The sequence below is a fragment of the Mytilus galloprovincialis genome, chromosome 10 (assembly GCF_965363235.1).
Source record: "Mytilus galloprovincialis chromosome 10, xbMytGall1.hap1.1, whole genome shotgun sequence".
NCBI classification, from domain to species: Eukaryota; Metazoa; Mollusca; class Bivalvia; order Mytilida; family Mytilidae; genus Mytilus; species Mytilus galloprovincialis.
In genome coordinates, this window is record NC_134847.1 from 31,867,812 (window position 1) to 31,880,101 (window position 12,290).

At 32.0% G+C, this 12,290-nt stretch overlaps 1 long non-coding RNA gene across 1 annotated transcript; it reads left to right on the top strand.

Moving 5' to 3' along the window:
* Positions 1-2,254: 2,254 nt before the first annotated feature.
* Positions 2,255-8,533, top strand: LOC143047382 (uncharacterized). The gene is made up of 2 exons (XR_012969538.1): positions 2,255-3,559; positions 8,093-8,533. It is a non-coding gene; the product is annotated as an uncharacterized LOC143047382 (long non-coding RNA).
* Positions 8,534-12,290: the final 3,757 nt, after the last annotated feature.

Below are 12,290 nucleotides of genomic sequence, written 5' to 3' on the forward strand. Positions count from 1 at the left end.
TCCGTATAGTTTAACCATGCAATAATATAATACTACAGTATTACTTATATATAAAATACATATATCTTAAAATAACACTTTACCACAGTTGTATGCCGTTCTAATTTAGAGACGAACTTTGGAACCGTTATATTGGTACACTTGAGGTTAATTTGAAATCATTTTATAGCACCGGATATATTCCTCTACTGGATGTGGTTTTATTCCCCGCAGGTTTCATCAACCTAGAAATTTTTATCTCGGTACTGATTTTATTTTACAACATACACTTTTGTAACTGTCTGTTAAACAATCAAACAATTCATATGTTCCCTAATGACTTAATGCTCGTCGCGTGTTTCTGTTCTTACATATTTTTGTTTTTTTTAATGGTTTTTTTTTTTGGGGGGGGGGGGTTACTCGTGAAGGTAATCTCGTAGGACGTTTTAAATGTTTGAAGCGTAATTTTAATATTTTCTAATGAAGTAGCTAGCGTCTATTTTGTTTTTGGTCTTTGGACAAAATAATTTAACACTTGAAAAAAATAGACTCCACTACAAACTTGAACAGCTTTACCACAACCACTATTATATGACGTGTGTCTTTCCCTTTGTGAATAAACCCATGCTCTACATCTAATAGCATTTGTTTGCACATGCGTATATTGACTACTGTAGAATAATGAATTTTATCAAATTGACATGCATTTAATATATATATCAGTATTCTAAAACACTTCTGTAGGATCACTCTGATTCAAACAAAAAACTGGCATTATCTAGATGCTTGATTTCTTGATTGACACCATATTTGTAACGTTCGGAGGACGTGTTTTTCAACAGACTATCGGCATTCCAATGGAAACGACTTGTGCCCCTCTTCTTGCCGACTTGTTTCGTTATTATTATGAGGCTGACAACATACAGGAACTTCTTAGAAAGAAAGATAAGAAGTTAGCAATATCCTTTAACTCTTCTTTCCGCTATATAGATGATGTTCTCTCACTAAATAATTCAAAATTTGGTGACTATGCATCTATCCCATTGAACTAGAGATAAAGGAAACGACAGATACAATTAAGTCGGCATCATATCTTGACTTACATGTAGAAATAGACAATGAGGGTCGATTGAAAACAAAACTTTACGACAAAAGAGATGATTTCAGCTGTCCGTTCATGTCAAAACTGTCCGATGACTTCTTGAAAGATTTATTTTCCGCGGATGTTGACTTTATCGATTACTTTTTTTCATATTTGTCTATTATATTAAAAACCATAATGATAAACTGTATAAGGACAAATAATCAGACAGATAAGATATACACACACATTTCACATGGCAGAAATCATCAGACGACTCCGTATTGGATCCGAAGTCATTGACCTTTTAAGACAAATTTTACCATTTCCTCTTTTAAGATTAGTATTTTACAAAACACGTTCACTTTTGAAACAACAAGCCAAATAAAACCAAACTTAGCCACAATCATCATTATGGTATAAAATTTCTAAAATGTGTACGGTGACCTCGCCAACAAAGCCGGAATTACAAAATATTACTCTTTAAATATTGTATTCATGTTATGTCGATTTTTTGTTGTAGTTAAATAGAATTTTCAAAAAGGTAAATAATAGGCACGTTGATATCTTCAAATATTCTAACATGACTAAAATTGTCAAGACAGTGTTATTCACCTTTAAGAATTAGTTCATGTATGAAGATTAATAAGCCAACCATTACTTTAATTCCTAATTCCATTTTTATCCGAAGTAAATCATGAAAAAACGTTGATGACTCAATGAATAAATTATGTCTATAAGATGATCAACAAAACAACGTAAGCCAATCAGAAGACGCGTTACATCCAGAATTAAAATAGTATACTATAAAAATAGGAAGTTGGGTACATATATGAAGAATAATAAGCCAACCATTACTTTCGTTAAAATCAATACCATAACATAGCATTCTTGATTAAACGCACTAAGCGAGGACGTTACAAGTCATTCAAATAATTTGTCTTCGGAATATTTAAAATGAACCAATATCGAACGCATTCGGTGATAAACATTTAGCTAGAAATATAAAAAAAATCGTACATGCAATAACAATGCTACGTCATCTTTGAATGTATGTTTTAACGTAAGACGCGTAAATTTGTAATACAAAAACAATTATGTGTTTAATTTAGTTTTCTTTTGATAAAGCGTTATCATATTTTTGATTTGTCATAGGTTATCTTTTCGGATTTTCCAACAAGATAAATTTAAGTTTGAATTCTGAATATTTATGTTATTTGTAGACTGGCTCGGCTGTCAATGATCATCAAGTAACTTTGTTTAACATGTTTACGCAAGCATATTTCTATTATATACTTTTCCTGTCATTTGTACGTGTTGTAAACGGGAATTGTGATCGCGATACTGGTCCGAGTGGAGTAACTGAATGTTTTCTAGATTCTTCGTATTATAAAGAGTATCAGTGGGGAACATGTATTACAAATGTATATATGCAAGAAAAGTCGGGAGGAAAATATCATTGCAGAGATAGCACAAGAACATATTGTTATTATCAATGCATGTTAGAACTTCATGACGTGGAGTCCGGTCCAGTATATGATGATTGCAAATGTGAAAATGGCCAGGAATATACAGAGTCTAATTTAACCTTACCCTCGCGATGTTACAGTCCTTCAGGAGCAGACTGCTCTTGGTATCGAGACTGTTTAGAGAGAAAGTTTAAATGCAGTGGAACAGACGACGACTATGCAATGGCGTTTGCTACAAAATTTTGTAATTTGTATTCACAAAGTTATCGAGATTTTTCACAGGACGGACAACAGTGGATAGATGCCGTCAGAAAATGTCTGCAAGTTTCCTTAGTGCAAACTCTCCGTCCTTACTTACCTTTCACATGTGAGGATGTGAAGCGAATAGCGTTTGATTCTCACACGCCATGTTATGTGAAACCAGTTCCAGAGTCTCCTTCAATTTCCGTTTGAAATTTAGATGCATCAGATTACTTCTCTGTATTTTGGACAATTCAATCCAGCTTAAAAACCTCGACCGATTCGTCACTTCGTACAATCAGAAGCATGTTCGAAACTTTAAAACAATGCACTGTGTCTTTCCTTCCTAGTTTTAGTTTTGATGGACCCGTTCGCTTAGTTAAACTGAAGTTGAAATATTTCTTTATTTTTGGTAGGCGTCGACGATCAAATTCGGATGATAAAATGAAAATTTTAAATGATTTTGTAGATTCCATGGCGTACACACTTAACTGGCAGGAAAAGGAGGTTCTTTGGTTTTCTGACCCTGAAATTAACTCGAACATTTCTGCTTCAAGCGAAACATATATCGATATCTTTCTAACTGACCGAAATGTTTATAATCTAGACGTCAAAAACACAACTGTACCATCCAATCTTAACACTACTGTAAACAAGTTAAAGGAAATGACACAAACGGGCGATCTCAATGGCAACATAGACGGGTTTTCTTTCAAGATTCTATCATCACAAGGATGCTTAGATGCAAGCTGTGAAACATTGTTATTCAATGTAACTGTAAATGATAACGGTATGTTATTGTAGCAACATATCATGTTATAGTATATTCCCCATTCAGTATTACAAGCACATATAGCATGATTGACAAAACAACAAATAACACCTAATGCTAAAAGGTAAAAAAAAATTACAGATTATCACATAGCCTTCAACAATGAACAAACTCATGTTGTATTTATGCTATAAAAGACCTACGACACAATTTATTCATACTACAACAATAATAGAAGACACCAGCCAAAGACAACTGCTGTATTACAGATCGCATGAAATAAATAATTACGTTATGGCAATTAACAAAGTCAGGGCAATACACAAAACCTCGGGGGTGGGGGAGGCACTTCAAACTTTTTTGCTAGGGGTGGGCAGCTGAGACATCAAGTATCCCACCCTTTTCATATATTTTGTTTATCAAAACTATATACCTTGTCATATATTCATTGACAAAAATCAAATTTAGCACATTTTTTTTGAAACTGAGAGAGAAATTAAACTCGTGGATTTTAAAATATCCGTGTGTTCTTTTACTACTGAATGAATTTACGAGAATAAATAGTAAATAAATGTGTGTGCATAGATTTATAAATACTAACGACTGAAAAACCCGCCACTTCGAATCATGCTTACTGATTTTTTCAACAATCTCTCGATATAATTGTTAGCAGCAAATACCATTTTTAGATCCGAAAAAAAAATCGCAGCATTCTTATTTTGATAATATTCGAAAAAAGGTTAGCATTTTATAAAGCTCATCTCAAACCGAAATTTCAAAATAATTCAAACAGCTCTGTTTGAACGATTAAATTGTTCACATTGTGTGTGGTATGGGACAAAAAAAATAGTACGTAATCTAGATTTATTTTCGCGTTTGATAACAGAATTCAGAGCCTGTCATTCGGTGGTATGTCTTTATTATACGTTTTTTGTTTGGTTTTTAGTCGTGTTTGATTTTTTTTACAATTTGACTCGAATTATCCTTGATATTTTCCTATTCTTCAGATGTGCTTATCAAATTTTGAAATATATAAAACTACGAAACACGATTATTCACCCCCAGTAATAGATTGCCGTAGCCCTTTAAAAAAAAAGTCAGATTAGTTTTGTGCGTAATGCTCATCAACTTTGTATTACGTTCATCGTTGAAGTTCGAACGGTTACCATCTATAGTTGCTTAAATTCACGTCATATTAACTATTTTGAAAAGTTTTCTCATACACATATTATATATAAAAATACATATCCACGGACTTTCGGCTCAATCGATTCTTCAATACATCCAGCGCTGTTGTATTAGTATGAATAAGACTCTAAACAAAATTACAAACGAATAAAATTATTGTTTTTTCTATATTCAAGGATAATTTATACATTCGATGTTTTCAAACAGTAGACAGTCATCATGATCATATACTTACTACATATCAGCTTAAAGCCTCATGTGATCAATCGACATTCCCCGATATTTATTTTTTACCTTTAATATACACCAAATTAACACGGTCGAAAATCGTTTCATCTTGACATCTAGTAAGTGTTGAGTAATATATGATTTTTCTTTTTAACCTTAAAAAATGAGAATTACTTGAGGGATTGCTAATAGGACATCTATCTACCAAAGTCTATAGACATATGTGTAAATTACTAAAGGTAGATAAAGGAAGATGTGGTATGAGTTCCAATTAGACAACACTCCAACCAAGTAAGAACTTAAAAAGTAAACCATAGTAGGCCAAGGTACGACCTTCATCACGAAGCCTTGTCTCACATCGTACAACAACATATACTAGTGTAAAACTATTCAAACAGGAAAACCAACGATCTAATCTATATAAAAACGAAAAATAAGAAAAACTTATGAACCACACAAACAGACGAAAACCACTGAAAATCAGAATCTTGACTTCGGATAGGTGCAAACAATTGCAGCGGGATTAAACGTTTTAATGATTCCAAACGTTCTCCCTTTTCTGAAATAATAGTCATAACATTACAACATAGAAAGACATATTATAAATATCAATTGAAAGGCTTAACTCAATGAAAAAATGAAATAACGCATATAGGTTCGTTGTAACCGTACAACCTTTCACAAAAAAATAGTAAGCTAGTTAGGTCCGAAACAGAATATACTTGTATATCGCGTTCAATATAAAGCGGGGTGGGCACCCTTTCAAACGTCCAACCGTCCTACGGTCCATTGGTACGTCTTGTCTGCATCTGCATCCTGTGAAGAATTGTTGTTTATGACATGACCAAACTAAGTTATCTATTAAAACTCTTTCTAAAAGACGTTATTTTATTCTCATCACTTCTTAATAAACGACATCTAGTTGCACTAAATATGTTAGAAAAAGCATGCACCACATTTATATTGACAATTGAATCTTATCATTAGGTTTATTACAGAGCAAAGGTGTTTTCTAACAAGAAAATACCTGATAAGTAGAACAGTGTAGAGGTAAATTTGAATATGTCACTGCAACAAAATGTCAACGTCATGTACAATAGTTATCAAAGGTACCAGGATTATAATTTAGTACGCCAGACGCGCGTTTCGTCTACATCAGACTCATCAGCGACGCTCATATCAAAATAGTTATAAAGCCAAACAAGTACAAAGTTGAAGAGCATTGAGGATCCAAAATTCCAAAAAGTGGTGCCAAATACGACTAAGGTAATCTATGCGTGGGATAAGAAAATCCTTAGTTTTTCGTAAAATTCAAGGTTTTGTAAACAGGAAATTTATAAAAATGACCACAGTACCGGTCTTATTGATCACTGATTAAACGTTTACAAAGTACAACAATGCGAACGTATTGTGCATTTGTGCGCTGCTTCTGATTGAATTAGTTTTATATTGATGGAGAATTGTCTCATTGGCACTCATACCACATCCTTTATATCTATATAAAGTAGCATTCACTTTTATAGCGTTTATATATTTAAGGTTATTTTGAACGCACGTGTATATCATGTATATACATAGGCAATAAAAACTTTGCAACCGTGATTCATATCGATATAATCACTGGTGACTGATACATATTATTGCCAATAATTTTGTTTTCTGTTTTTACAAAGCAAACGTGTTTTCCATGGAGAAAATACTTAATCATTAGAAGTAAATTTGCATATGTCATCGCAACGAAATGTAATAATTATGTACAATACTTGTAGTTGTGTTGTCACAAGGTCTCCGTTGACCACTTTGGATTGTTAAGTACAATTAACTTCTATAACAATTATAAAGAAGATACAAATGTTTCAGGTCATTAAAGATCTTCCTTTAGGGAAGCCACGCTGAATCAAATAGGGAATAAAACTTCCAACATTCCCGATTGTAAATTTTTATTCACAGTTGTTATAAAAAAAATCAGTTATCAAATAGTTTCTATGTACGTTGGTGTCTGTTTTCATAGCAGTTCATTGGTTCTGTTTTTCGTTGGTTTGATTGAATATGTTATATTTGTTTTTCATTTATGTTTTGGAATTTTGGATCCTCAATGCTCTTCAATTTTGTACTTGTTTGGCTTATTTAATATTTTGATATGAGCGTCACTGATGAGTCTTGTGTAGACGAAACGCGCGTCTGGCGTACTAAATTATAATCCTGGTACCTTTGACAACTTTGTACATAAATTAGGCCGTAAGTATCTGGTTTGAATTATTTTACATTTGTCATTATAGGGCCTTTTATGGCTGACTATGCGGCATGTTGTTTGCTCATTGTTGAAGGCTGTACGCTGATATGTAGTTATTAATTTCTGTGTCATTTGGACTCTTGTGGAGAGTTATAGCATACCACATCTTCTTTGTTATAGATATTAATAAAGTATGGCGCGCAGTGTCCGACTGAATAATTTTGTACTGATATACATGTACATGTAGAGTATTATTCACTAGTATAGCATTTATATATTTAAAGTTATAAGAACGCACGTGTATATTTATAGGATACAGGCTTCATTATTAGGAATATGGAGCGTACATAAAAACTGTCCCCAAAGACCAATGAAAAAGAACGACTGAAGTTGATGTTTTCTTAGGGTCATGGTCACCAACACGAATTAGTTGACACACACGATGTATCTTATAAAATCAGCAAGGATACTAGAATCAAGACTGTGTATGCCAGATACGCGTTTCGTCCACAACAGATCAATTACTGACTCTTGGATCAAAAATGAAAACAAGGCAACAAAAAACAAAGTTTAAGAGCACGGAGTACACAATTCCAAGTGTATTTGTGTTAATTTACCACCACAATATTGGCATAAGATACCAGACTAACCTATAAATTTTCCGATGGGCTTCTTTTTCTGATTAAACATTTGAAGAAGTATTGATTCGCATGAAGGATATGCATAAACAGCATCAGAAGCCTTTTCCGTAGACGTAAAAAGTCTCCCTTCAGAGTTCATATGTTTTACCTGAATTTATAACTACTTGATATATATTTATGAAATTTAAACTTTGGTAAAAAAAAAGTACCAGTGACATAGAACATACTATAATTATCCGTAGTTTAAACTTTTATTTTCAGGCGTTAAGGGAGATGGATCCATGTGTTTTACCAATTTGATGATCATAGTTGTTGGTATTGGGATCTTCTTTTCATTACGAGGAAGTTAATTACAATGGACCCTACAGTGAATAATAACAGCATAAAAGCGCACATTTATTTTGGTGAACATTTACTCTGTAAATTGTTTAAGTATGAATTACTTTTTGTTTGCATTTATTATTTTTTTTTATTTCAAATCCTTTGACTTAAATATAACTGTATGTGCTTAAATTAGGTTTGTTACAGCTTTCTATTGAAAACTTGATGTATTTACTTAAAGAAAATAGTTAGGTTATGATCTTCTTTGTCTTATCAGCAGATTTTCATTTTACATTTACAATGTAGCAAGTGCCACTACTTAAGCAGGATAACCTCTGTGTTTGTTACTGTTTCATTAAAATAAATGTCTACAACTATAAATCAAGTTTTGTTTCTCATTTCAACTTTTACAATATTTATCATTTTCGGCCGTTTGGTCGTGACTTTTGATACTTTCATTATTTTTTTATAGTAATATTGTATGTCGAAAGTAGTTTGCTGGTGTTCAGCATTGTTCAGTCAGGTAAATCATATGAGAAAAGACATATCAATGTAAACAAATAATAAGAGCGAGGCATGATGTGTTGATAATGGTAGCGTTTCCTGTTGTGCAAGTATTAACCAGCATGTGAATCCACACTGCTAATGATGAATTATCAATAAAACGCAGTATTTTTTTTTCAAAAAGAAAGGCGGAAGGTACCAAAGAAATATTCAAACTAATTGATGATAAACTGACGACACCATGTCAACTAACGACCAATAGTCAAACAACAGAATTAAAAAAAAAACAATTACATGAAAAAGAAATCTTATGAAAGAGCAGCACGAATCCGAGAAAAAAATCCAAGTCCGGAAATGTAACCATATTCTGATCTATATGTCGTGTTGTTTATAGAAAACACACTCGGTAATAAGTATTATTATGTGATGCCACATTCGAATAAAGGAAAACGATAATTGGATCATCTTTGTCGTCCACTGTGAAACAGATATTTCATAACTATAACCCTACTCGTGGTGTTGGTCATACATTTTTTGAAGGGATGACTTTGAGCTTTTTCATTAGGTCCGCCTCATGTGAAAGAAAAAAGTTAGTATCCTAGCATGATTTCTTAAAGACAATTTGAAAATAAAACAACGGCTGACAAGGATATAATAGATGTCTAAGCTACTTTCATGACACACGTATATCTTGTATGTATATACTATGCATTCATAATGTTTTAATTTTTTTATAAAATGTCAAAGGAATAACACACTGATACAATGTTATAGTTAATCCAATGATTGAGATTCACGGTTACAACTAGGATACTTTTATAAATAAACCTATGCGGTGGTCTTTTTTCCTATCTAATATCTAATTTACACCCAATTTTACATTCAGCATCATCTGCAGGCCATAGAAGTTGATACAACGGAACGTAATTGTAATAAAGAGATCAACCTTCACCGGATATGTTCGCCACAGACGATTACGAAGCCAAAAACAAATAAAAAAAAATGTATGTAGGTACATCAAAACCAAAATTGATAGCAAAATTCTTTCAAGGTCAAGTTTTGTAAACCGAATTAGCATACACTTTTAACTAGTTACATGTACATTGTACATAGTGAAAAAATCCAATCTCAATTATTTCATTTCAATAATAACAGTTATAATGCTAAATGGTGGATATTATAACAGGGTCTGTCAGCCAACATAACTTAATAAATATTAAAAAAAAAAAATTTTCACTGTTTTCCTCGTAACAAGTTTCAATATAACTAGTAATATATAAATAGTAAAATATTTATAACATTTTTACTTGCGTTAAAAATCTCTTTAGACATATACTTTTATTTAATATAAATAAAATATATGTACAAGTCAATCACATTGACTTAATATATCTTTAAGGAAATCTTTAGTTAGAGGTTGCGCATCGAGACAAACCACGTCCGCTCGACAGCAAAGTTAGCAACACATTGAGGTTGCAGTTGTGCAGTACTATCTCATCTAATACCGGAAGTGTTATGACGTAATAGAACTTTCATGTTTCGAGATCATATATTTACCACTCATTTCAAATGCACAAAGTTATAAGTTATAAAACAGTGGGTAATGCATCTCTTGATGAGAACAAAACTAAAGACACTGAAAACACGGACAAGGACGAACTTTAAGTTTTTTTCTTAAATAAAAAATGAAATATTTTTCTCAAATGAACTAATTTCTCAAATTTGGAAATATTTATCGCGAATAAACTTGAAAAGTTTCTACGGAATTAAATACGATTTTCAAGTTTTCTTTTAAGGAATGATAATAAATCATCATATTTTCAACTTATTGGAGCCCCGAAGGATAATTTAAGTTGTTTAAAATATGAATCTGTGTTAGCCAACAAATGTTTTTTCTCTCAATTAGGTTATTTACTATGAAATTAAAGAACCACTGAATAGAATGAAACCAAACATGACATGAATGTTCCCTAGGAAGTTTTGCCCATCCCTGTTGCGATCAGACAGACGTACATAAAGGAAAATAATTATAATTCTTAATGACATACAGCTTAATCTAAAAGAGTACAAATAGTTTAAAACTAGTTATTTTTATACATTATTCATTCTCCTTGTTACATCATACAAGTCTGCACTATGGTCTAAATGCAGAGTAAAATGAGTTGAAAGACATAAATGTGTAATCTTATTGTCGTAAATGCAATTTGATATTCCGTTAGTTCTTAATCCAAGATTTTGCATACTTATTCAAATACTTTGTTGTTAGATTAATGAACCCATGATCATACACTTGATAATCATTAAAATAAAAGGTGTATTACATGACTTGCATCTTAGATAGCTTGACAATCATTAAACTCTTCATAGAATAAAACGGATTTTGATCTAGAATCAATGAATATATGCATATAAAATTTAAGTGAAAATGTACACGGTATACGACTTAATTGAAAGTTTAAAATAAAACCGGTCAAAAATTCACTCGTATACATGTACGGAGTCCACTACAGTAAATTATCACAAGTTCTCGTCTTGCCATTTTGTTAACCGCTTTCAATTGATAAGTAATGGCTATTCTAAATAGATATTATTTTTTTAAATTGCATGCATTTCTTAAATTACTCATGACAGCTTTATCTATCAGTTACAAATGTCGAGAAAATCATGAAAAATAATGCTAGTAAAAACTCTTTTTAAAAAACGAGTAAATGTACGTAGTGATAAAGTTTATTGCATTAGTAGATGAATCAATATACATGTTTGTAAAAGCAAGGATTTGACTGCACATGCCATTAATTTATGAGACATTGAACTGAAATTGTGGAGTAAGACCATAAAGCCAGTGTTACGAAGTGTAAAACAATAAAGCGATGATTTATCAGATTATTGGTGCACAGCATCTTATGAAATAATTTCCCGTTTTCTACTTTAATCAAAACGTCTTGAATTTATATAGTATAATAAAAATGCAATTTATGTCGGTTATCAGGGTTCATAATAGGAATAACATTCGAATACGTAATAATAGCTTTTGTGGCAACATGTTTGACAATTGAAAGTTGGTATATGTCGTTTCCCTTAACGTCCGTATTGACCCAAAGAATAAAAAAATGAATATTTACACGATTCTCGTATGATATGCACATACGTCTATGCAGTAAAAACTGGTGTAGGGTTACATATTTGTTCTCTGATGGTAGACCATCCAAAGATTTATATTTTCTATTATTTCAGTCATTACTCATATATATCTCACAGTTGAACGTTGAGTCTTGAATGATAACCAACATTACCAGAAATGTAACATGTAACATGCATTTACCATGTTTTGTTTATAAATGTTAGACAAGGCTAGCTACAGAAAGACAAATAAATCACTCAAACGTTTTGTATAGTATAAACAAAAAGCAAGGGTCGTTGAAATACCGAAGTTTTGAACATTTCCTTATATGTCTATCTGAAAAGTGTTCACAAAGCATTACAAATCAATAACAAACAAATAGAATAACCAAAATTCCGAACTCCGAGGAAAATCCAACACGGAAAGTCTGTATTCAAAGGGCTAATTCAAAAGCTCAAATACATCCATCGAATGGATAACAGATTTCATTTTCCTAACTCGGTACAAGCATTT